The following is a 25043-nucleotide window of genomic DNA, read 5'->3' on the forward strand; positions in this document are numbered from 1 at the left end:
TGGAACTCTCCACCAGCTGGTTGGATATGTTGCACAAAATAGCCCAGAAAACAGTTTCTTCCATAAGTGATAAGGAATATACTGATAAGAGCAGCACCAACCGCAATGATAAACTCAGTAATTTCTGTACTCTGTAGCCAGGGATGATAGGAGATACTATTATGGAATTGAGTGTCTTGATGGTAATGGAAATAATGATATCCTGAAATCTTGGAATCCATGACAGTGGATGAGGTGGTGGTACTTAATCGTCAGAAAAAGGATGAGTGCTACTATGTCAATGAATAGTAAGACTGGTGTGGTACCCAGAGAAATGGTTAATAGAACACAGTGTTACTAGAGACAAGATACATGGACAGCCAAAATATGGATTGGCTTAATTTATTCACTCAAAAGAAATAGAGAATGGAGGCTGATCAAAAGCCTGATGGCAGTCACCTCAACAAAAAGTCCCTTGATAGGTTTCTCTACTTGACCCAGAGCCCACTGACTGAAGGAAAGCTTCTTATAAATATGGGCCCAGCAAGAGGTGTTGTAGAGGTGAAAGCCAAGTGGAAAACAAAACTACTCATCCAAGGCCATAAATCAAAACAATACTACATACTGTGGGTACGGGAAGTTAATTACCTCAGAAATTAAAGAATATTAAACTTAAACAGGATGGCGATCTCTGTGATATCTCTAATTTATCAATTTGGTACCACTTTATCAACGGGGATCATGGCAAATGACAGTGGAAAATAGCTAAGCATACTTCACAATTGACTAGGCTTCATATGTCCATGAGTTAATGGTGCAATGCAAGCCCACTCAGAGGCATTTGTCAAAGGGAGTGCAGTGAGAGGAGCTTTTTCCAGTCATTGGAATTTTGGGGATCTATTTGGTAGGGAAATGACCCTGAGGTAAAAATATACATGGACTTATAGGCAGTAGTAAGTAGCCTGGCTGACTGGTAAGTCTGGAAGGGAAAAGACTAAAATATTCTGTTCAAGGTTCTATGGAATCATCTATCTATCTATCTATCTATCTGAAGGTTTCTGTATTACCCACCAGAGGTTACCACCATATAAAAGACACTAAACAACCAAGTAGAAAGAATGATCCAGCAAGTTTTTATTAGTGAATTTCTCCCAAGTGTTGAAATATGGGTACATGAATGAGGTACTAATGGTGGCAAGGAGGGAGACGATATATGCACACTACATTATGGGCTGGCACTAAGACAGATCCAGCTATTTCTAATGCCAATATCTAACCTGTCAACAGTAGATATTAATACTGTGGCTATGATATGGTATTATCTCCCCCACCCCACCCCCCCACACAAAAAAAGCCAACCCGCCACTTGTGGCAAGTGGATGGACATTGGGCCTCTTTTGCTTTGGAAGGGGTAATAATTCAACTTGACCGAAACTGACACAGTTCTTGTTATATGACGGTTTCTCATGATGATAAAGTTTTGGCCAGCAGCATTAGTGAGAGATGTATATATTGTTTGACCTTCTAACTTAAGACTTGATGTATTACCACCTCAGATGATAAAGGACAAATTTCAATAAAGATGATGGAAATGTGAGTTTGGGACATGTGAGTTTGAGTCATATTCAAATGCTGTTGGCTTTATAGAGAGGTGGGATGGCTTCCTAAAGCACAGCTGAATTGCCAGATTGGGACACCATCCTATAGAATATGGTATACACTCTAGATCCGTAGCATTTATATAGTACTGTGTCCCCACTGGATAAATGTGTGGGTCCAGGGACTAAGACAATAGGCATGTACTTGATGAATTTATAGTCTCTGTTCTGAAAGTTTAGAGTTTGCAGGCCTAGAGCTCTTGATTCTCAGAGAGGGGAGTTTTCCACCTGGGGATACAGTAAGGGTCTCATTTAACTTAGACCATAGTTTTATAGCTATCACCAGTAACTTTAGACATCCGGTACCAAGAAATGAGCAGACAAGGAAAGAAGTCACTATTCTGGCAGAGTAATTGAACAGGATCATTAGGAAAAGGTAGGGCTGCTAGTACAGAATGTTGAGTTATAATATTAAATGGAGACGTATAGAAGCCATGAAGAGCATTTCACACAGAGGTAAAATAAGTATAAAGTATCTAAGGCAGTAGCACACTTGACTGTTTAAGGAAGAACAAGGAGGCCAACTTGGCTGAAGTGCATTGGGTGAAGGGAAAATGGTGGAGATAAATGGAGAAGTAACTAGAAGCCAGATCACTTGGGACCCCCCCCCCAATACTTTTAATTTAATTCTAAGTGTGGAAGAAACCAAAATGAATGTTGAGCAGGAGAGGAACAATACACAAACTGTGATTATGGATGAAATTGAAGCAACAGAGAAGATGATATACAAGCAGAATGAGTAGGGCAATAAGTTCTTAAAATCCCATTCCTACCATGAAACCTCCAATACCAGATGGAGGAGAAGTAGGGAATTATGTCTGGTACAAACCCATAGAAACAACTGTTATGATTAATCTTATTGATATACATTTAATACATTTACTTTGTGTGCATATTTAATATTTTCATTTTGCTTGTTAAATTACCTCCTTTATTTCTGTTCATGAAACTTTTGACTTCTTTTATTGGAGGAAATATTTCAATGAAGTGTTATGCCTGGTATCTTATTTTATATAAGATTAATAGCGTATTGAATAAGGACTAGTGCACAATTTGTAAATTGTGTTTGTGAGGGCAATATTCCTTAAGTTCTTTTTTTAAAGATTTTTTATTTTTAAGTAATCTCTACACCCAACATGGGGTTCAAACCAATAACCCCAAGATCAAGAGTCTCACACGTCACTGACTGAAGCCAGACAGGTGCCCTAGGACTTCTTAGGTTCTAATTATTCATTCTTGATCATGCCTCTGTGCCTTCTTTCCTATCCTCATTCATTTAATGAGTTGTCTTCTCTTAGGTCATCAATTGGGGCAGACTAATCAGGGGCTCATTTTTTCTGTACTGGTACTAAAATTCTTATAGGCTCTCTTTAACAATCTTCAATTCTTTACATAAATATATATCACTTATTTTGGTGTCATTTTATTGAAAGCAAAGAAGTAGACAATGAGGACTAGGTTTGTGCTTGCTTTTGCAACTTAAAGAAGTACATATTTAGTTTGCAGTTTATCTAACTGTACTCTGTACTGTTGAAAACAAGAAAGCATTAGGCATAGTCCCTAATCTTGAGAAACTTAGTGGAAGAAGTCACAGTGTTATGTATAAGAATTATGGAACTTTGAAACCTACACCAGAAGAAAATTTAATTATAATAATAATTTTTGCAGGTGTTCAGATATTAGAGAGAATGATATATCTGTATTAGGGAGACTTTATAGAGGAATTAGAACCCTGAAGGATGATTTAGATTTGAATGTCTTTACCTGAAAAAGCAGGCCTTCAAAGATGAGTTAGATTATAATTTGTGGAGATGAAACTACCAAGAAAAGAAGCCTGGTGGAAGTGAAGCATATTTTGGCCCCCATTCTGATGGTAGGAAATAGCAATAGTGAACATGATTGTAGAAGACCAAGTTCCTGGCCTTTGAAATGTCTGAGTTCATTTTCAGGCTTCAGGTACCTCTGCCTGAGGATATGAACATCAGAAATCAATGTTAAAAGGAACTTTTATTGCTGCACACTGAAGTCTGGTAGAAAGGGATTTGAAATAGTAAGTCTGTTGTCCAGGCTGAACTGGACAAAGCTACTGGATCTTTATCGACATTATTAGATAGGAGTTTGTGCAGTAATGAAGTCCTTGGTCTTGGATATTGTGTTGAAATATAAAAGAAAGGTTGAGCCTAAGTATTTCTAAAGAGAGGTTGATAGGATTTGACCAGGGGGTTATATAGAGGGAAGAACACAAAAATTAGAGATGGCACATCAATGACTTAAATGGAGGAAATGAGAAGGATTTCTCACTATATCATGGCTTAGTAAGTATAGGACTAAGACATAGGTGGGGAGCAATATTACCCTCATCTTCTGACTGCCCATTAAATGTTAGAATTATCTAGGGTTTGGTCCACTGTTTCATTTATCATCTACCTGTCCTACTTAGATATGCTTATCCCTGACTGTGGTTTCAACTTCCATCCATTTATATTTGTATGACTCCCAAATGCATATATCTCATTCTGACTTCACCCATTGAAGCTAGAATCATATTCCCAAATGCCAGCAGGCAACTTACATAATTGACATATTAAAACATATTACTTTTCTTTTGAATCAGTCCTACCTGCATCCTCTAGGTGAATAGCAGAGCTGTCTTCAGTTGTCTGGACCAGATCCTTACAGATTCCAATTCTCTAATAGACCATGTGATTTTTTTTTTCTTTAGGAAATTTAACAAGCATGAAGAGTGCCCTCTCCTCTGACAGTGTTTCAATATACCTCAGGTACTTTTATGTCTTCACTTTGCTATCATAGATACACATGCAGATAATTTGCTCAGCAACTTTCTTTGTATATATTTCTGATGACTGGACTATTTTCCTCCCCACTCTGACTATGTAAAAGACAGATAAGGATTGCTTAAATTTCTTACATATTCTCTATAAAACCAGCCACACTTCACTGTTGTATCATGAGCAAAAATATTCAGGCTTAGACTCCATTTCCCAGTCATCTTACTAAAATACCAAGAGACTACTTCTAGACATAATCTCAGATCTATGTAATATTTTCCTGCATTGTCCCTTTTTTCTCTTATATTGGCAACTAGCAACTGATGACTCCTGTTTGAAAATGACATTACAGCAATTTTTGTTAGTTTGTTTTAAAACAGATAGCAAGAGACATTCAGGGTAAAGTCAGAAATATTTCTAATGCTGACTTGAATGGTATTACAAATACTGTTGCTCTATAACTTTATACCCTGTACTCCTACACAGATATAAATTAAATTGAGCTAACATAACTGGTTGTGTGTATTGTCACTTTATCATATATATTTATCATCCTTTAAACATAGCTTTTAATTTGGTTAGTTTGTTCCAGTATCTTTTCAGATCTCAACATCAAGCTGATTGACTTGACTGATAATATCTTTTGTTGTCCTACTCATTAAAAAATAAAAATGATATAAAAATGCTTTGTGTCTAGTAGAGTGACTTCTACCTCCCTAGGCAAATGTCAGCAATATTTAAATATTACTTTAATAATTTGTACATCCTTGAAAATTAAGCAAACTATCATTACTACAATCCCTACATATTATACTATCCTAAATATTCCTGTAGAATTTATTAAATAAAACTATGTTCACTGCCTTTCTCTCTCTCTCTCTTGTATACACACACACACACACACACACACACACGTGTGTGTGTGTGTGTGTGTGTATTTATTTATTTTCAGAGAGAGAGAGAGAGAGAGAGAGTGCGCAGGAGGAGAGGCAGAGAGAGAGGACAGAGAGAATCCCAAGCAAGTTCTTTGCTGTCAGTACAGAGCCCGAAGCGGGGCTTGATCTCCTGATCATAACCTGAGCCAAAATCAAAAGTTGGTCACTTAACTTTGTTAAGCCACCCAGGCACCCATCTACTCTATATTTTATATACCTTTGAACTACTACTGAATGCCGTTTCCATCATTGCAGCATTTGACTAGCCCTTCATCACCATGTCATGAAATGTGGTTTCTTGTCCTTAATGATTCTCTGTGTTATTTGCAACTCTATAAAAGGAATTTAAGTAATTGCAGGTACACTTACATCATACCAAATCAAGTACATGTGAACAGTTTTAATGGTTAATAATGTTAGGTAATTTTTATATTAATTCATGTTGAAATGCGATTATATCCTTAGGGAAAGTGGCAAGGCCAATTAATTTCTATTATTAAATTCTGACCTTGCATTTTAGAGTGAAATAAGTTTAGATTTATTAATTTATTTGTTCAACTAAAATACGTTCATTCCTAATTGTATTCATTCCTGATTATATACTGTGCATTGGTAAACAAGGAAAACAAAGCCCTTTTGCTTAGAGCTTATCAGCGAGGTCTAGAAAGCTTATAGACAATGAAGCAAGTGATTAGAATAAAATCTGCTGTGTGTTTGATAGGCTGATATGATGACTATTATTCATATTTTCTTGTAGTTTCAAACCAATACTAAAACAAATTGTTGGCTTCTCTGAATTGTTAGTTGGCCAAATTCCAGTGGGAAAATATTTTGAGTTTTAACTTAGTTGTCAACTAGTAGGTAACTTTAAACAACCTCAGAAATGCGATCTCCTAAATTCTTTTCTTTTCTCTGCATCATATCCATTTCCGCTAATGGTGAAATGTTTCAGAATCATCTTTTCTTTTATATTTGGTGGCTTAGTATATCTTTTTTTAAAATAACCTTTTACATGAAGTTACCATACTGGGTAACTTACTGCTAAATTATTCATTCAAGACCCAATTCAAAAGATGTCTCCTTCAGAACTCCTTGTTTGCTATCCAAAGTAACTTCTTAATTCTGCAAGTTCACCTTTGTGTAAATACCATTTGTATAAATCCATTGATATACCATGACCTATGTATACATTTGTCATAACTGTTTCTTTTAAACTTCAAAGGCAAAAATGGAATTTATTGCCTAGCTTTTGAAATTCCTTAAATATGGAACAAGTGCTCAAACGTAGGATTGCAATACAGTGATTGCTTGATGACAAAAAATTTGCACAAGGTCCAGAATGCCTCCCAGAACATTTGACCAGTTAATGACATCACTGACATTTGTTTACGATTCCTATTTTCTAGATTTGGGAGCTGAGGGTCTTTCTAACGTTTCTAATTTCCTCTGCTACTTTGTAAATTTCTTAAAGGCAGAGATAATATCTCATTCAACTTCACAACATCTATCATACTGCTCTTCACATAGAAGGAACTCAATAAATATCAGTCAAATTAATTAATAAAACATCAACTGAGGCTGATAAAACAAGATGCCATGGACTGGGGGGGGCGGTGCTTAAATAACAGAAATTTATTTTCTCACACTTCCGGAGGCTGGAAGTCTGAGAGCAAGGTGCCAACATAGTTGGTTTCTCATGAGGTCTCTCTTCCTGGTGTGCAAACAGCTGCCTTCTCACTGTGTCCTCAGGTGGCAGAGAGAAGGCGAGGAAGAGTTCTGGTGTTTCATCCTCCTTGTATAAGAGCACTAGCTCTCTTGGATCAGGGCTCCACTCTGTGAACCTTTTTAACCTTAATTACTTCCTCACAGACCCCCATCTCCAAATACAGTCACATTGGGGATTAGGACTTCAACATATGAATTTTGGGGAGACACAAACATTCAGTCCATAGCAATTATTAATGTAATCATTAAATACATATAGTGGACATTTGAACTTGCTCTCATGTATACCACAAATTAATTGTGGAAGTACCAACCTTCTTTCTTTTTTTTTTTTAAGTTTATTTTTATTTACTTTTTGAAAGAGCAAGTGGGGGAGAGGCAGAGAAAGGAAGAGAGAGAGAATCTTAACCAGGCTTCACACTGCCAATACAGAGCCCAGAGTGGAGCTCAAACTCATGAACCATGAGATCATGACCCGACCTGAAATCTAGAGTTGGACACTTAACCGATTGAGCCACCCACACTCCCCCTTATTTTGTTATTCAGTGGATAGAAATAAAAAAAAAAAAACCTACAATAGTGTTCTATATATGAATGCCTGGAAAAAGGTTTTATTTTCTTTTTCTAGTATTGTTTTTCAAAATTTCCAGCTATATCCTTTTTGGGGCATTTTCAAATCATCCCAAATTTGAGAGAAAAACACCCTCAATTTCTCCTTTCTCTAACCGCCATGTCTAACTAACTAGTCACCAAGTCCAATTAGTTTACTTCCTATATGCTCCCTGAATCTCTTTTTCCTGTTTATTTCTGTGGCCACTGCCTCAGTTCAACCATTTCATTTTTATTTAATCTAGAGATTAATGCAAATACCTGATAGCTGGAGGTAGGTGATAAGCTGTGTGGGCAAGTGTTGACCCTGGAGTCAGCTGACTGTGTTCAATGCCCAGTTCTGCCTCTCAATGGCTGTGATGCCTTGTCAAATAAAATATATATGTGTATGTGTGTGTGTGTGTATATATATATATGAATTAATTATTCAGCAGACATTTACTGAGTATAGGCTTCATGTATATATATATATATATATATATATATATATATATATTTCCTCATATAATTCTAATTATATTAAAATAATTTAGTAATTATCAAATGAGATAGTACACTCATAATAAACCACTAAGAAATTTTCATTCTTCCCCTTTTTTTTCTAGCTTCTGTTTTCTCCTATATTCTCCCCAATGTACAAATCCCCTTAAAGCTCATATTTGTACATGCTGTTCTGTTTGAATTCTATTACTGACTTTCCATCAACATACAGGGTGAATCCCAAGCACTGTAGTGTATTATTCAAGGTCTTTAAAAATCTGAAACCAACCTGCCTCTTTCAGATCAGACATTTCAACTAACCACATGTATCTATAGTCCTTAAGGCATTCCATGCTCTATTTCATGTGGCTTTGTATGTTTTTATATTATTTGAATTAATTATCTGCTCTTCTTATTATTGATGTACATGTCTCTCTCCTCTATCATCTCAACCCCTTGTCATGTCTCCCCAACACTGCTGCAAATAGTCATACTTTACTAATCTTCAAGTTTTTCATTTATCCTTTCAGTAAACATATTCCTTGGGGTTCTGCTGTATTCTTGGCATGATGTAAAGAGATTAAGAAGACATGACACTAGTGCATGCAAATTCTTTGTAATGTTAGGAAGGACAGTTTTATAGATAAACTGATGCAGAGAGAGGATAAGTTCCTCACAAGGTCTCACACTTACTAAGCTGTAGAGACTGCAAATCAGGTCTTCTAACTCCTAAGCCAGAATTATTACTACTCTGCCAAGGAGACTCCAGAGCATAACAAATAGAAATGACAAAATTCTATAATTTGACTGGTTCCTGATACCACATATCGGTAAACACTTTGCACAAACCTTTATATTAGTTACTCATAACGTTTGCTGATGCACATAATATCAGAAATAATATTTACTCATATATTGCATTAAATGGACGGTGGAAGAGAAAGGCATGCCAGTAAGGTAAGGTGATATCTTGGTAGTGTAGAAATGTAATAAATATGCCATTAGTACTTAGGAAGGAGATGGTGAGTATTTAGTTCTTTATACATAACAGTCTCTGGTAATTTTAAGAAAAAAATAATGTATGCTTATATGAATTGATTATTCAGCAGACATTTATTGAGTACTGTATGCCACATATTCTTCTATAACCTCTTTTTTTAAGTTTATTTTTCAGAGAGAGAGCCAACATGCACATGCACGTGAGGGAAGGGGAGGGGCAGAGAGAGGGGGGAGAGAGAATCCTGAGCAGTCTTCACACAGTCAGCACAGAGCTCAGTGCGGGGTTTGGTCTCACAAACCGAACCATGAGATCATGACCTGAGCTGAAATCAAGAGTTGGAGACTTAACTGACTTAATGACTTATCCATGCCTAATGTTTCAACAAAAGGTACAGTCAGAAAATGATTAAAACTAGAGGATTTTAGACACACGTTGTCTGCTTATTATTTAAAATTTCTTACAAAAAGTAACAAAATACAATGTACATGTAGGGGTTTGTGCATTAAATTTATTACATAAGCAAACATCAAAAAAATTAAAAAATAAAGAATCAAATCTGCAGGTCATCAAATTAGTAAAATTAGCAAATTGTTCTAATTTACTTATGTTTACCATTTTTAACGATGTGCAAAACTTTGCAATCTTTCTGGATATTAAGTAATGTTTTAATGTACCTTTAAATTTTTGTTTTTGTTGCTTCTAGAATTTTTTTGTAAGCATGTCTACTCTTTTTTTTTTTTTTTTTTTTTTTTAGGACTTGTCATTCTCCTGTTCTAAAATGTAAAAAAGAAAATGGTGGGGGAAGGAGAAAAGAAAAGGTAAAGTAAAAGGTATACTCATGGTATTTAGACCTAGTGGACAGTATTTAAAAGCCCACACATGAAGCAACTTGTTGTTGGTTTAAAGAATAAGTAAGTAAATGACTAGCAGATTGGGACCTTTTATGGCAGAACAATGCAGGGATGAACTGAGGGCATTAGTCTCCGAAAGAAAGCTGGACCCATTACTAGTAATTATAGTTAATCAGCAACAATTGTCTTGACTAAGATACAGATCAAGATTGAGCACTAACCCAGCAGGACTAATGGGGGTAATGGAGGATGAAGAAATCCTGATTGAACTCAGCAAGGCATTGAATAACCAGAGCAGATGATGCATTTTCAATCTGTTACTTTAGTCCAGAAAGCACTAGCTTTCTTCAAATCAGGGGTCCATGGTTGTAAATCCCAACATAGAAATTGAAAAGTGGTTAATGTTTAGCATAATGAGTAATATTTATTTATATGGCCCACACCACATTCGCATGGTGGCACTGTCTTTTAATCCTTGCTACTGAAAATGTGGTTTGAGGACCAACCAAATTGACATCTCCTGGAAGCTGGTTAGGTATTCAAACTTTCAGGCCATATCCCAGGCCAACATAGCCAGAATCTGCTGGTGACAAGATTCCCCCAGGTGATTCCTGTGCACTTTAAAGTTTAAGAAATACTGATACTCTAAATTGAGGGATCCTGGAATCTAATTATTGTGTTGCCACACATTAGTTATCCAGGGATAGTTTCTTAGAGAGGAACAAACTATAATAACTTGCACTCCAGTTTATGATAAAACTAGTGTATTTGAGAAGAAAAAGTCATTTTTCTAGTGCTTACTTAATCCCAGACCACATTAATGCTCACAAAAGGAGAGGTAAAAGGTCTCCTCTGGGAAGGAAGAGCTGGGTTGGTCTATGTATACAGTGCATAGAACACAATGTCTTCCATTAAATTAGAATTTTTTTGTTTGTATTGCAACAATCTCTGCCAAGAAGCCAATGTATGTTACACAGATAATAATTCATTTTTACGTCTCCAACTAGATAACCAGAGCCATCTTTCCTTTTTCATTCAATATGGGGAGAACATCTGAATCCTGAGAAAATTAAGTGATTTGGACCACTTGTTCAGTGGAAGTTTTGAGACCAAAAGTAAAATCTTTCATTTCCCACCACTCCATACAATGCACTAGATTTAGTGAATGTCAAGGTCTCACCTAAAGTATTAGATCTTCACCTTCACTAGATGAATATAATACCAGATTGTTGAATTGCATACATTTTAACTTTGGCCTGTGGATCTCAGGTATTTATATTGTACATTTAAGTTAATTTTGGTGAGCATTCTTAAAGAGTACAAGATATTTATGTATTTATTCAGATGACTGCAAATACAAAAGGAAGGATGTGAGCTCACATATATTGAAATTCTACTATGCTTTAGTTACTTTACAATTGTATCATTTATTTCCATTAAAAATAAGACAGACAACAGGCCCAAAATGGAGTCGCTTACGCTAAGCCTCATGTCACTAAACAGACTGAACTTAATTACAGTTTTGGCCTCTCCCAGAAATGGAATCTTAAACCAGTCAATCAGGAATCTCCTGGTCAGTACTAGTGATGTAATCTGACTGATAGACTCCTGCCATTCCCCACAAGGAAGTGACCTTGCTGCAAACAACCTACTGTTTGCCTAATATAGCTTCCTCGTTTCTGTTCCCTTCTACCCATAAAAGTCTTTCATTTCATATAGGTCCTTGGAGCTTCTTTTTATCTGCTAGATGAGATGATGCTTGATTCATGAATCATTCAATAAAGACAGTAGGATCTTTAAAATTTGCTCTGCTAAATTTTGTGTTGTTATAGTTTTTTTAAACATTTCTGACAACAGCACTTGATGATAAAGAACTTATCCTCATTTTTCCCACATGGAAACTGAGGCTAAAGAAGGCTAAATAAATAATTTACCTAATATGATAAGTAGAAGTGAATGCAAATCATGTCTGCTTGATAGGAAAACTCTCTATTTACCATACTCATTTGGCTTGATGAGGATTTCTGTCCATATTCTACACCTTTGGAAAGTAATCATTATCCTTATCCAAGAAGAGCTAAAAAGAGTACAAGATTTTATTACAAATAGAACAAACACTTGCTCCATACCTTCTGTCTTTTTCTTCTCCCATAGCCAAATATTCTAAATTCTCAAATTTACTTCTTCTTGCTCTTGTATCCAGTTGTCTATATAATATTATTATCTGTTAATTATTAAATCAATTTTAGATGTTAAGTATTTATTTTATGTTTTAACAGTTGAAAACTTAGCTCTTTTTAATTTTTTTTAATATTTTATTTTATTTTTGAGGGGGAGAGAGAGAAACAGAGTGCAAGCAGGGGAGGGGCAGAGAGAGAGGGAGACACAGAATCTGAAGCAGACTCTGAGCTGTCAGCACAGAGCCTGGTGTGGGGCTTGAACTCACAAACCGTGAGATCGTGACCTCAGCCAAAGTCGGACGCTTAACCAACTGAGCCACCCGGGAGCCCAAAGACTTAGCCCTTTTTATATTTTCCACCTTTCTCTAACATTTTTATTGCTCTCGAGGCTAAGCAGTATCTTGTTTACTTAATTTTCTTTTTTTTTATTTGAGAGAGAGAGAGAGAGAGTGCATGTGCACAGGTAGGGGAGGGGCTGAAGGAGAGGGAGAGAGAGAATCCCAAGCAGGCTCCATGCTCAGCACAGAGCTTGAAGCAGGGCTAGACCTCATGACTGAGATAATAATGTAGGCCAAAATCAAGAGTCAGATGTTTAACTGACTGAGCCACCCAGGAGCACTTAATTTGTTCAGTTTCATATGTGCTAACCAACCATTTGTTTCCAAAAGCTCCAATGGATCTTGCAAATACTACTTAATAATAATTATTCAAAGTGCTCAAATTCTTTTTAAAATCAGTATTCTGCACCCCCCCCCCCCCCCCACACACACACAAAGGGACTCTCCTTCCAACGCCCTCCATCTCTTGCTAAACTTGATAGTTTTTTCTCTGGAGTTCTGCTGCAGAGTTTATAATCCCCAGACTCCCTTCCCTCTTTCCAGGGCTTGATTCTCTGTTTTCTGAATTGGATGTTTCTTTTCTTCTGGTTGATCCATCATATTGCTAAAGTATGCCATATACTAGTTCCCTGAGAAATGATTTTTGGGAGATACGTATTCTGAATTGTTGCATGTCTGAAAATTTTGGGATTCAGTTGAGGGTCTAGCTGATATTCTAGTTATGTATTTGCTGTATAAGACATTACACTGAAATTTAGTGGCATAATGTAACAACTATTTTATTATGTTCACTAATTTTGTGGATCAGGAATTTAGGCAGGCACAGTGAGGATGACATATCTTAGTTCCACAATGTCTCATATCTGAGCTGCAAAGGCTTAAGGGGCCATGAAACAGTCAAATGGCTGAGCTACAATCATTAGGAGTTTCCTCATTCACAGAGCTGGTAGTACATTTGGTTCAGCTGATGGACTGATGTGCCTAACCAACATAATCAGTATAAAATTCTAGGTTTAAAAAATCATATTTTTCCCTTTGGAATTTGAAACACTCAATAGGAATATCTAATCTGGAAACCAGTGATTTACAGTTTTATCTCTTTTCTTTTGGATTTGTTTAGAAAATTTTGCATTTCATTGTTCTTTTTTTTTAAGCTTATTTTTGAGAGAATGTGTGTACATGTGCAAGCTGGGTAGAGGCAGAGAGAGAGAGGGGAACAGAGGATTCTAAGTGGGCTCTCTGCTGACAGCAGAGAACCCAATGCCGGGTTTGAAATCATGAACCATGAGATCATGACCTGGACTGAAGTCAGATGCTTAACCAGCTAAGTCACCCAGGTGCCCCAGATTTTCTCTTTTTTTAGTTTCTGATATTTATATTGGTTGTATACTGCTTTTTTTAACTTGATCTAATTCTTGTATGTTTCCACTTTAGTTATCCATCTTTTTGTTATTTAAACTTCCTAGATTTTTTCAGATTCACCTTATCATTTAAAAATTATATTTTTAATATGTAGGAGCTCATTTTGTTCTCTGATTAATTTTGTTCATAGCATTCTACTTCTGGATCATAGATTAAGTATCTTTTCTTTTTTATTTGATGGTATTAATAATGATGATGATAAATTTTGTATGTTACCTGAGTTATCTTTATTTCATCTAAATTATTTCCTTTTTTATTTGTTTTAGTCTCTCTGTTTGAAGATTTTTCTCAAAGCCTTGGTAATCCTTTACCTTCAAGAATGTGACCTAAAAAAAAAAATCATGAAAATAATTTGCGCATTTGTGCGGTGGAGGCATTCTAGAGGAAATTTCTAGCATTTTCACAGAAAGATGACAAATATTAATCCCTATGTAGGTCTTTTCTCATTTAGTTTCTCTAATGAAGAACCCCCACCACTCTCTTGTAGTAGAAGTATATACCTAGATATCAGTGCTCTGGGAGCAGCATGCACTAAGGTGACTGAGAGGCCTCACTACTCATGTGCAGATTTTATTTAATCCTTGTTTTTATTCTGGCACCTGACTTCCCTCTTCCACTGTCCCTGGTATGTCCCTAGTTCCGTTTTTGTTTCTGTTTTTGTTTTTTATCAAGTGAAGTTATGGAATTTCACAAGATTTGGAAGTATTAATAATGGTGGGAGAAAGAGATCTGTGATCTAACCCCTCCCAATTAAAATGAAAGTTTTAATTGGGAGGGGTTAGATCACCAACCTGTCTTTTGAATCCAAGCCTAACCCTTTCCTTTTATATTATTTAGTTCTGGCAAGAAATAAGATTTTATGAGTTCAAGGCAGATGGGCTCAACTTCTCTTTATTATTCCCATCCATTTAACTTTCAGTTCCATCTCTTCTGTCATGTAAGTTACCTCTCCTTCTTCCATTTTCCAGCTTCAAAATGAGTTGAGCAATTATCTGCTTATGATCAATCACCTCTCTTGTTTTCTCTGTTCTTTTGGTTTGCATCTTTTCTTTTTCATTTACTATTACCTCAATGTGTTTTATGGAGGCAGTGGTAGGCAAACACATTTTGTTCTGTGGAGCGGTCTGAATATAATAATAAATGAACTTCAGTTCTCACAGGCTTAAAATGCAATTCATTCCTACCTTTCACACAAGGAAATTCATCACAGTCTAATGGGGGTGGTGGTCCAGTGCAATGGGGTACTTTTCACCATGGGGTCATTTGGGAACCCAGCTCCCTTTCAGTTTGATGCTCTACCACCAACCAGGGCCTTGACAGCCTACTGGATCCCCTGCACGTTAGGGGAAAAGAGTCTATGTTCTTTCCTACATCTAGGGTGGAGATAACTGCAGACTAAGGAGTTACATGTCGCATTTGTACACATGGCTATGACTAAGCTTAAGAGAGGTTCAAAAATGTAGTCTGGCTGTGCCCCTGTGAAGAAAGGGAAATAAGTTTGTTGAGCATCCAACTTATGCTGCTGGACACATCTATTCTATCTTCTACTTAATCAGAAATTTCTAACATATTTTCTCTCCAAAATGTACTCATCAGGTAAATACATAGGAGAACATAGTTCAGTTTCTAATTTCTGGGAATTCAATTTACTTGGGAAAGAGGAATCTAATTTTAATTTTTAATCATCAGAGTGTTAATTTCTCCATCTTTAAACTGAGGTGGTTCCTGGTACCCTTCTACTTGCATGACCTTTTTGAAAAATATTAAAATAATTTACATTTAGGATATTATGTTAATATCTTGGAGGAAAGTCACCATGGAAATGTAAAAGGACAAAACATTTGTTAAGGGGGGAGATTAAGAAAACAAAATTTGTTATTTTTCCCTGACAAGTTTAAATTATTGGTTCTGCTACATAAACTCTAGACTGGGTTATCTACATGGCTATCCTGCCTGCCATTTTACCTACTTATAAATTTGGTTCTCCAGCTTTAACTAATTGTAAACTTTAATGTCAAGTACTATAATTAATTTTTTTTCTGGAAAACTGGATTTTATCAACTATGTATCTTGTTGAGAAGCTCCTTTTGCAAATATTAATGCTCATTCTATGAAACCCATGTCCATGCATGTCTGGCTACCCAAGTTTTGTGTTAGGTAAAGCAACCAAAGTAATGCGTTCATATGAACAACCTTTTTAAATGACATACTTCTCTTGTACATGAAGAGCAGCCTTTCATTTAATGCCAGTATCACTCCTTGACAGTAAGTTGAATGTTTAGATAGGCAATAACTCTTCTATTTTTTTCACTTGTCAGTTCTCAAATTGTTCCAAGAAAGCAAGCTCAGTGACAGAGAACAAATATGTGAAAAATCTGTCCTATTCTCTATAAAGGTGGGTTCTGGAGGCACAGCCAGATGCAATTGGGTGCATATAAATATTTTAAAGTTTTTATCATTAGTTTATATACATTTTCTATTAGAGTCAATAATATATTTTTTACCTTTAACTTAAAATATTATTCTCCTTCCAAAACTGTCCAATTACATTATGCTCAAGGATATATAATTAATTTTTTTAAAATTATTATTATGTTTATTTATTTGGAGAGAGAGAGAGAGAGTGGGGGAGGGGCAGAGAGGGAGACACAGAATCTGAAGCAGGCTCCACGCTCTGAGCTATCAGCACAGAGTCCAACATGGGGCTCAAACTCATGATTGTGAGATCATGACCAGAGCCTAAGTCGGACGCTCAACTGACTGAGCCACCCAGGCTCCCCAAGGACAAACTATTTTTTTTTAATTTTTTAACGTTTTATTTATTTTTGAGACAGGGAGAGACAGAGCATGAACAGGGGAGGGTCAGAGAGAGGGAGACACAGAATCAGAAGCAGGCCCCCTGACGCGGGGCTCGAACCCACGGACCGCGAGATCATGACCTGAGCCGAAGTCGGCCACTTAACCGACTGAGCCACCCAGGCGCCCCAGGACAAACTATTTTTATTCCTGTGACCATGCTTTGTATTACTCACCCAGTTTGACTGATAAAAAAAAGTAGTGAAAATGCATTATAAATACCAGTGTTTCCTCTCCCTATTGTGGAGAAGATGGTAAAAATCTATGACTTTTCACTTCAAACTGTGTGCAGCTACTCTTTATTTGCTGTGTCAGTGGTTTTATGTCTATGCAGTGACTGATAGCAGATAATTTAGATAATAACCCAGTTATTTGTTTTATCTTTCTATTATATCGATTGGAGCAGCCTTTTTTTCAGATTTTTTTTCTGTATACTAGTTGAGCTCACAATTACTGTAAGAACTGTGGGATCCTGCTGAGATGTACAAGCAGATAGGAAAATGTTCATTAGCTAATTGCATGAGCTTTGCATTATGTGGGATGTTGAACAATGCCTTGTATTTGTATTATTATAATATCATCACTGCCTTTATAAGAAAAAGTGATAGAGTTGAAATCTCATACCTTTAATCTTAAACTATAGGTCATATTCTACTAGATGATGCCATTAAATTAAATAGCACCTTTCAAAATGATAAAATATTAGATAATAATTAGAATCTAAAACATTTGCAGAGATTTATCAAATACTTATGAAATGTGTAGACATTGGGACTTCATTTTAAATTTCCTATTGGCAGTTCAAAAATTGAACCTGTCTGCTCATGCTTTGTCCATCACCATTTTTCAAACTTTCTTCTTAAAAAAATTTTTCTTTATAAAAGATTCTTCTTCAGTATTTTTCAGCCAATATTTTCCCGGTTTCTCCTCAAGCTTTTCAATTGTTTACTCCTAGCTTTTCCAGTATCACTTTTTCCAATATTTCTTACTCTTGTTTTACTTATGTCAGATTTTCCTTAAAAATAAACATAATTTTTTAGGTTGGATCATATGAAATTACTGTTAATTAACTGTCTTTTGACCTACAAAAATGACAATTTTATGATTCAATCTAAAAGTAGTAATTCCATCCTATAGCCTATTTCTTCAATGTTAGATTTCTCAAGCATGGCATTTAGTTTCTCGCAATTAAATATATTATCATTTGTTATCATTGTCATTATAATCTCTTGTATCTCAAACTACTTCATCTGGATCCCAAAGGCCACCAACACTCCTGCATTGCCTAATTAAGTTACCTCTTCTAAATACTCTTTCTCTTTGCTCTCTGCAACTTTTGGATACATTAGCATTTCTAGAGAAACTTAAGCACTCTGAATGCTTTAAACTGCCCCCCCACCATGTTTATTTACTTTTGAGAGAGAGAGACAGCAAGAGCAGAGTAGGGGTAGGGGTGGGGAGACAGATATTCTGAAGCAGGTTCTTCATTGTCAACACAAAACTCAAGGTGGGTCTCAAACCCATGAACTGTGAGATCATGACCTGAGCTGAAGTCAGATGCTCACCCAACTGAGCCACCAAAGAGCCCCTAATCACTCTGATGCTTTAATATCCTGACAGTCCATCTACCTTTCTGTCCTTTCTTCTTTAGCATCTCCATGGCTCCTTTTGCTCTATTTTTATTGTGAGTCTTCCCCATGTCAGTCTGTGGACCCGCTTTCTTATGGCTTTAATCTTTTTTTTTTTTTTTTGAGTCTTCCACCATGCTCATTGTATTGATGATTGTTATGTGCTACTTTGTGTCCTCTAAAATTCATATGTTGAAGCTCTAAGCACCAGTACCTCAGAATGTGACTGATTGGAGATAGGGCTTTCAAAGAGGTGACGAAGTTAAGATGAGGTCCTTAGGATAGCCCTAATCCAATCTGGTATCCATAAAAAAGAAGAAATGTGGACTCACAAAATGACCCAGGGGATGTACACATATAGAGAAGAGACCACATGAGGGCATATAGTGAAGACAGCTCTCTACAAGGCTCATCTGCATCCTTATTAGCAAGCCAAAGAAAGAGGCACCAAAAGACACCAAATATGCTGACACATTGATCATGAACTTCCGGTCTTAAGAACTGTGAAAAAATAAATTTCTGTTTAAGCCAGTCACCCAGTCTGTGGTATTTTGTTATGGCAGCCCTACCTAGCAAACTAAACAATGATCTATGTCTTCTTCACTTTTATTTTCCTATGGATTAGAAATCCTGGTAGATGTTTCATAATAAACAAATGGTGCTTGAACAAATTTGGAGAACTTTATGGATATAAAACCACTGTATTGAGATTTGTAAGGCACATAGGATATTAAAGACTCAGATGTTCTGCAGTAAAGGATTATTTTGATTCAATGCTTCTCAAATTTATACTTATTTAGCCATGACTACTTTTTCTTTTATTTTTATATCTTATTTAATACCTTATAACATCCCATGGAACATATTTTGGAAAATGCTATTCTGTGTCTCTGTAACCTCAGAGCTCATATTTTCAGTTCTGAATCTCTACTTGCCTAATAGTTAATTTCTACCTTCATATCATTGTTTTCTCTCAAAACCTTATTTGATTTTCTGTATTGTGTAAATCCAGTTTCTCTATTATCCAAGCTCAAACCCTGTGCCATTTCATAATCATCTCTGTTTCCCACAGTGAACAAGGTAAAAAGTCCTGACAGTTCTTCTGTAGGCACTGATTCCCTCATCATTCTAGAGCAGGAATCTCTCATGATATGTTTGGTTTATTGCAATATGTCCCTTACTGACCTTGGCTTTTTTTCTCTTCATGCTGGGCCATACCACATGACTCAAATTTCCAACATTCTTTAATTCTTAAAATTACTTTTTCCTTAATTACCTGCTGATACAAAACCTTTTATTATTCCCGATTATCATTGGTTTATTACAAACTTCTGTGCTTCATATTTAAGATTGCTTTGAATTTGATTCCAGCTTCTGTTTTTCTGCATTATTCCTCTAGTAGAGTTCTCTGTACTATCCAGAATCATCTGAAATTTCTTTAATTCAGCTGGGTTCAGCAAACATTTACTGAGTACCAGTTAGATTGACAATCTGTGAATATCTAGTGAGTCAAATACTTTGCTAGTTCTGCAAGGGTTGCTCACTTCCTACCTCCCCTCCCCTTTGAACACTTCTTCCTTCCCAACATGGGATGTAATGTAACAGCCATTGTGACTCATTCGTTCATCTCATAAATCCTGAGCACATATTTTCCTCAATCGATCGACACAGGGACTGGGGGCTGATACACCCATCATAAATTGAAAATATTGTAAGTAAAACTACATTTAATATACCTTATTGGTAGAATGCCATAGCTTAGCCTAGCCTACCTTAAATGTGCTTAGAACACTTACATTAGCCTGCAGTTGGGCAAGATCATCTAAGACAAATCCTGTTTTGTAATAAAATGTTGACTATCTCATGTAATTTATTGAACATTCTACTAAAAGGGAAAAACAGGATGATTGTATGGGTGCAGAATGGTTGCAAGTGTATCAGTTTTTTACCCTGTTTTGTGTGGTTGACTGGGAGCTGTGGCTCACTGCAATGCCCAGCATCACAGAAGAGTGTTAGAACATGTATCACTAGCCTGGGAAAGAATGGAATTTCAAAATTTGAAGTACAATTTTTACTGAATGCATACTGTTTTTACACCATTGTGAAGTCAGAAAATCATAAGTCAAACAATCGTAAGTCACAGATCATTGTATTTACTACTTGATCAAGTCCCTGGGGATACAACAAGAAATCAAAGCTCCCAGTAGGAGTGAAAGACAAAAAAGAAAAAAAAATAAGCATTTTAGACATTCATATACGCCATGAAAAAAATATATTCATTTGATAGAGAGTGACAGCTGGGAGGAATAAATAATAAGCTAAGGCAGAAAGACTGAGAAGGAATCAACCTGGGAAAATCTGAAGTAAGAGGATTGCTGTCAGAATAATTGCAAAGGTCTTGAGACATGTTAGAACTTGAATGTTTACAAAGTAAACCCAATTAGGAACAATTGACTTTTAGTATTCTAGAATTAACAATGGATGATTATGCCTATGTTCTTAATTAGCATGTCTTTTATTTCTCAGTGACTGTCATTAAATCTTCCTATTCGTCCCAAGCCAAGACCAAGTCTCATCTATAAGTTTCCGTGGCAGTGTGTTCTCTGGCAGACTCTAGGTTCTCAGCATGCATTTGATTGCTCAGTGTCTACTAATATAAATATTTTTTTTGTATTGATAGCTAGTATTGTGCTATTTAACATTTTAAATAATGTATATATATTTTGCTTTACTGTTAAAATTATAAACTTAATGAAAATAATATACGTTTTCAAACACCCAGTAGCTGCCTTTCAGAGTGTGATTGAACATACAAGTTGTCTTTGTAGACCTTGCATTCTAGAGCAGAAAAAAAACCCTGAAAATAATTGTGGCATACATGGACATAGAGTAAGTGAGAATAGAATCCATATTTGAGTCTTGAGACATTAATTTTTATTAAAAGATTTTTTTAAATGTTTTATTCATTCTTGAGAGAGAGAGAGACAAAGCCTGAGCGGGGGAGGAGCAGAGCGAGAGAGGGACACAGAATCCGAAGCAGGCTCCAGGCTCTGAGCGGTCAGCACAGAGCCCGACGCGGGGCTCGAACTCACAGACTGTGAGATCATGACCTGAGCTGAAGTAGGATGCTCAACCGACTGTGCCACCCAGGCACCCTGAGTCTTGAGACATTTAAGCAATAAAACAAATTGTGGTATTCTGCTACTTCAATCTATAGCTGTGGTCAGAAAATATCAAAGTGGAATCATACATTAAGCTATTCCAAGAAAATATTATATATAGGCATTATTGCCATTTATGGTGACTATATGGTGAAAAGGAAAGGCAGACACTGAATAGCCCAAGCCTACCCGTGAGATCTTGACCCACATTCTGCCCTGTTTAACCACTTCCAAAATGATCTTTAGGGGATGTGTGTGTAGAGCAAATCAGACAAAAAACTCTTAACTTCTGAATGGGTGTTGATGCCAACTTCTGTGCAATTTCCAGGTAAAGTTTACTAGACCACCTGTGAGTTATAAGCTCACTCTTGTCACTTTAGCTCAAGTTCTAGACAAAAATGCCAGCTTGTCACATTTCCCCAACGTGTCTAATTTTGGCATTAAAGGGATTAATGCCGTTAGTTTTGATTGGGTTCAAGAAGGACAAGGAAGAGAAAGCAACAATTGAAAGAAGGAAAACTAATCTAAATTCTGGAGCAGAGTTTACCTAAACTTCCAAATTCAATACAAACAGCAGTGGTGGAGAATGAGAGAGAAAGAAATGTGTCCTGGTCTGTTTTCAAGAGGAAGGCAGTATGAGTTCCTTTTATTGCATGAGTCTCAGGGTAGTATTAAAAGAGGAAATTATTCAAAAAAGAATAAAGGGAGGGAAAGAGAAAACCATAACGACACAGGAAATACTACTCACTTATATATGGCCCACCTCAGACCTATTCTGCTCTGGAGCTTCTTTTTCACCTCGAACCCCAGTAGAGTGTGTAACCAACCAATCATGGGGCTGTAGGTTACAGAGTACTATCACAGATGCAATAATTGCTTCTGACATAGTGTAAATTAACTCCTAATGCTTAAGGATGTTACAATCTGGGTTTATCTTGCTCCTTCATTCACTAGCTGGCATGTTGGGCTAATTACTTGTCAATGTATAACGGAGATAATTGTATTCCCTCATGGTGTGGACATGAGCGTTATATGAATACCGTGCCTAATATGTAGTGAATGTTCAACAAATTATTTGCTGTTATTCTTATCATTATACCTTGCTCCTTTGGATACAAAATATATATTATGGAATTATAGAATTTAATATTTACCTCTCAAGTACTAAGAACAATAGCTTTCGCTTGTGATTCAAGTGCCCTGTACTTGTAAAGATAATTGCTTTTACTTAGAAGTTGCTTGCATGTTTTCTTAAATGGCAAAGACCTCTTGGATCCCTGCAGCATGAATCAAAAAGGTATGATATATCTAGCCTTATAATGTGACAGGAAAAATAGCCAATATTTACTCTATATGATGGTATTATCTAACTTTTATTACCAAAAATAAATAGTGAAAGGACCTAATAAGTAAAAGAAATCTTTCGAAGGAGAAGTTCCTGAAATGTTAAGTGCCAATGCTGGTGTTCTAGTAATTTAGTTCAAGAAATCTCAGTGTGCCCATTTGAAAGGTCAGCTAAAAAGGGCTCGTTCTGCAGAAAAAGTACAACGAGGAACACAGGACAGCAATTAATTAGGTTTTCCATTTTAAGAATAATACAATTATTAACAGTCCTGATACTTTTCTATAAGGATTTACTTACTTCTTATTCTTGGTATCTCAAGTGCTAGCACTTTTTTAAAATTTCTCAAGTAATTTCGAACTCAAATCTGTAAGAGATCAAATCTGATTTAAGGTTTATGGATATGTTAAAATAGTTAAAATTTAAAGTAATATTAAATTATTGATGTCTGTCCTGCCATAAGTTTTCCTTATTTCTGTATTCAAATATCATTTTTATTTTGTGTGCTTCTCTTCTCTGCTACTCCGAAGAGGGAGAGCAGATTTTGAACCCAGGTTGTGACTTGAAAAATAATGTCACATCACTTTGGACCTACATCCATCATTCTGGATATCTAGGAAAAAAAGACAGAAAATATTTCATTTTTTCAAAGGGAAGTGTTGTTTGCAACCATCTGTGAAATATTTCTTGTGAAATTTTAAGGTGATTTGATCAATCTTATAAACGTTAGACACCTAATTTCAATCTTTACACATGTGAACTTCTAAAATTATAGAGTGTGAGGTCATGACATAGAACATTTTATTGCAGTTTCTGAAAATTGTAAGAGATACAGTATATAAATATACAGTATATAGGGGAATAATACTTTTTATTTTAAAAGGGGAATAATACTTTTTATTGAACACACACCATATTTTCAACTGATGTGCTTTGTTTGTATTCAGTTTTTAAGTTATTACAGTATCTGGATGTCTTCTTTGGAAAAGTGTCTATTCATGTTTTCTGCCCATTTCTTCACTGGATTATTTTGTTTTTCGGGTGTTGGGTTTAGTAAGTTCTTTATAGCTTTTTGATACTAACTCTTTATCTGATATGTGATTTGCAAATATCTTCTCCCATTCCATCAGGTGCCTTTTAGCTTTGTTGATTGTTTCCTTTGCTGTGCAGAAGCTTTTCATCTTGATAAGGTCCCAATAGTTCATTTTTGCTTTTATTTCCCTTGCTTTTGGAGATAAGTTAAGTAAGAAGTTGCTGCAGCCAAGGTCAAAGAGGTTATTGCCTGTTTTCTCCTGTAGGATTTTGATGGTTTCCTGTCTCACATTTAAGTCTTTCATCCATTTTGAATTTATTTTTCTGGATGGTGTAAGAAAGTGGTTCGGTTTCATTCTTCTGCATGTTGCTGTCCAGTTCTCCCAGCACCATTTGCTAAAGAAACTGTCTTTTTCCCATTGGATACTCTTTCCTGCTTTGTCAAAGATTAGTTGGCCATATATTTGTGGATCCAATTCTGGGTTCTCTATTCTATTCCATTGGTCTATGTGTCTGTTTTTGTGCCAGTCCCATACTATCTTGATGATTACAGCTTTGTGATACAGGCTGAAGTCCAGGGTTATGATGCCTCCAGCTTTGGTTTTCTTTTTCAACATTATTTTGGCTATCCGGGGTCTTTTGTGGTTCCATGAAAATTTTAAGACTGTTTGTTCTAGCTTCTTGAAGAATACTGGTGCTATTTTGATTGGAATTGCATGGAATATGTAGACTGCTTTGCGTATTATCGGAACTTTAACGGTATTTTTCTTCCAATCCATGAGCATGGAATGTTTTTCCATGTTTTGTGTCTTCTTCAATGGCACACGAAAAGATGCTCAACATCACTCATCATCAGGGAAATACAAATCAAAACCACATTGGGATACGGCCTCACACCAGTCAGAGTGGCTAAAATTAACAACAGATGTTGGCGACGATATGGAGAAAGGGGAACCCTCTTGCACTGTTCGTGGGAATGCAAACTGGTATAGCCACTCTGGAAAATAGTGTTCAGGTTCCTCAAACAAGTTAAAAATAAAATTTTCCTATAACCCAGC

At 36.1% G+C, this 25043-nt stretch overlaps 1 long non-coding RNA gene across 1 annotated transcript in view; it reads left to right on the forward strand.

Moving 5' to 3' along the window:
• The window catches only part of LOC113600238 (uncharacterized), a 241011-nt gene extending 228788 nt beyond the window's left edge, over positions 1–12223 (forward strand). The window contains exons 3-4 of the long non-coding RNA XR_008296191.1: positions 4360–4417; positions 9930–12223. This is a non-coding gene — a long non-coding RNA (uncharacterized LOC113600238). The remainder of the gene's footprint in view (positions 1–4359; positions 4418–9929) is intronic.
• The last annotated feature ends 12820 nt before the right edge of the window (positions 12224–25043 follow it).

The sequence above is a fragment of the Acinonyx jubatus genome, chromosome B1 (assembly GCF_027475565.1).
Source record: "Acinonyx jubatus isolate Ajub_Pintada_27869175 chromosome B1, VMU_Ajub_asm_v1.0, whole genome shotgun sequence".
NCBI classification, from domain to species: domain Eukaryota; kingdom Metazoa; phylum Chordata; class Mammalia; order Carnivora; family Felidae; genus Acinonyx; species Acinonyx jubatus.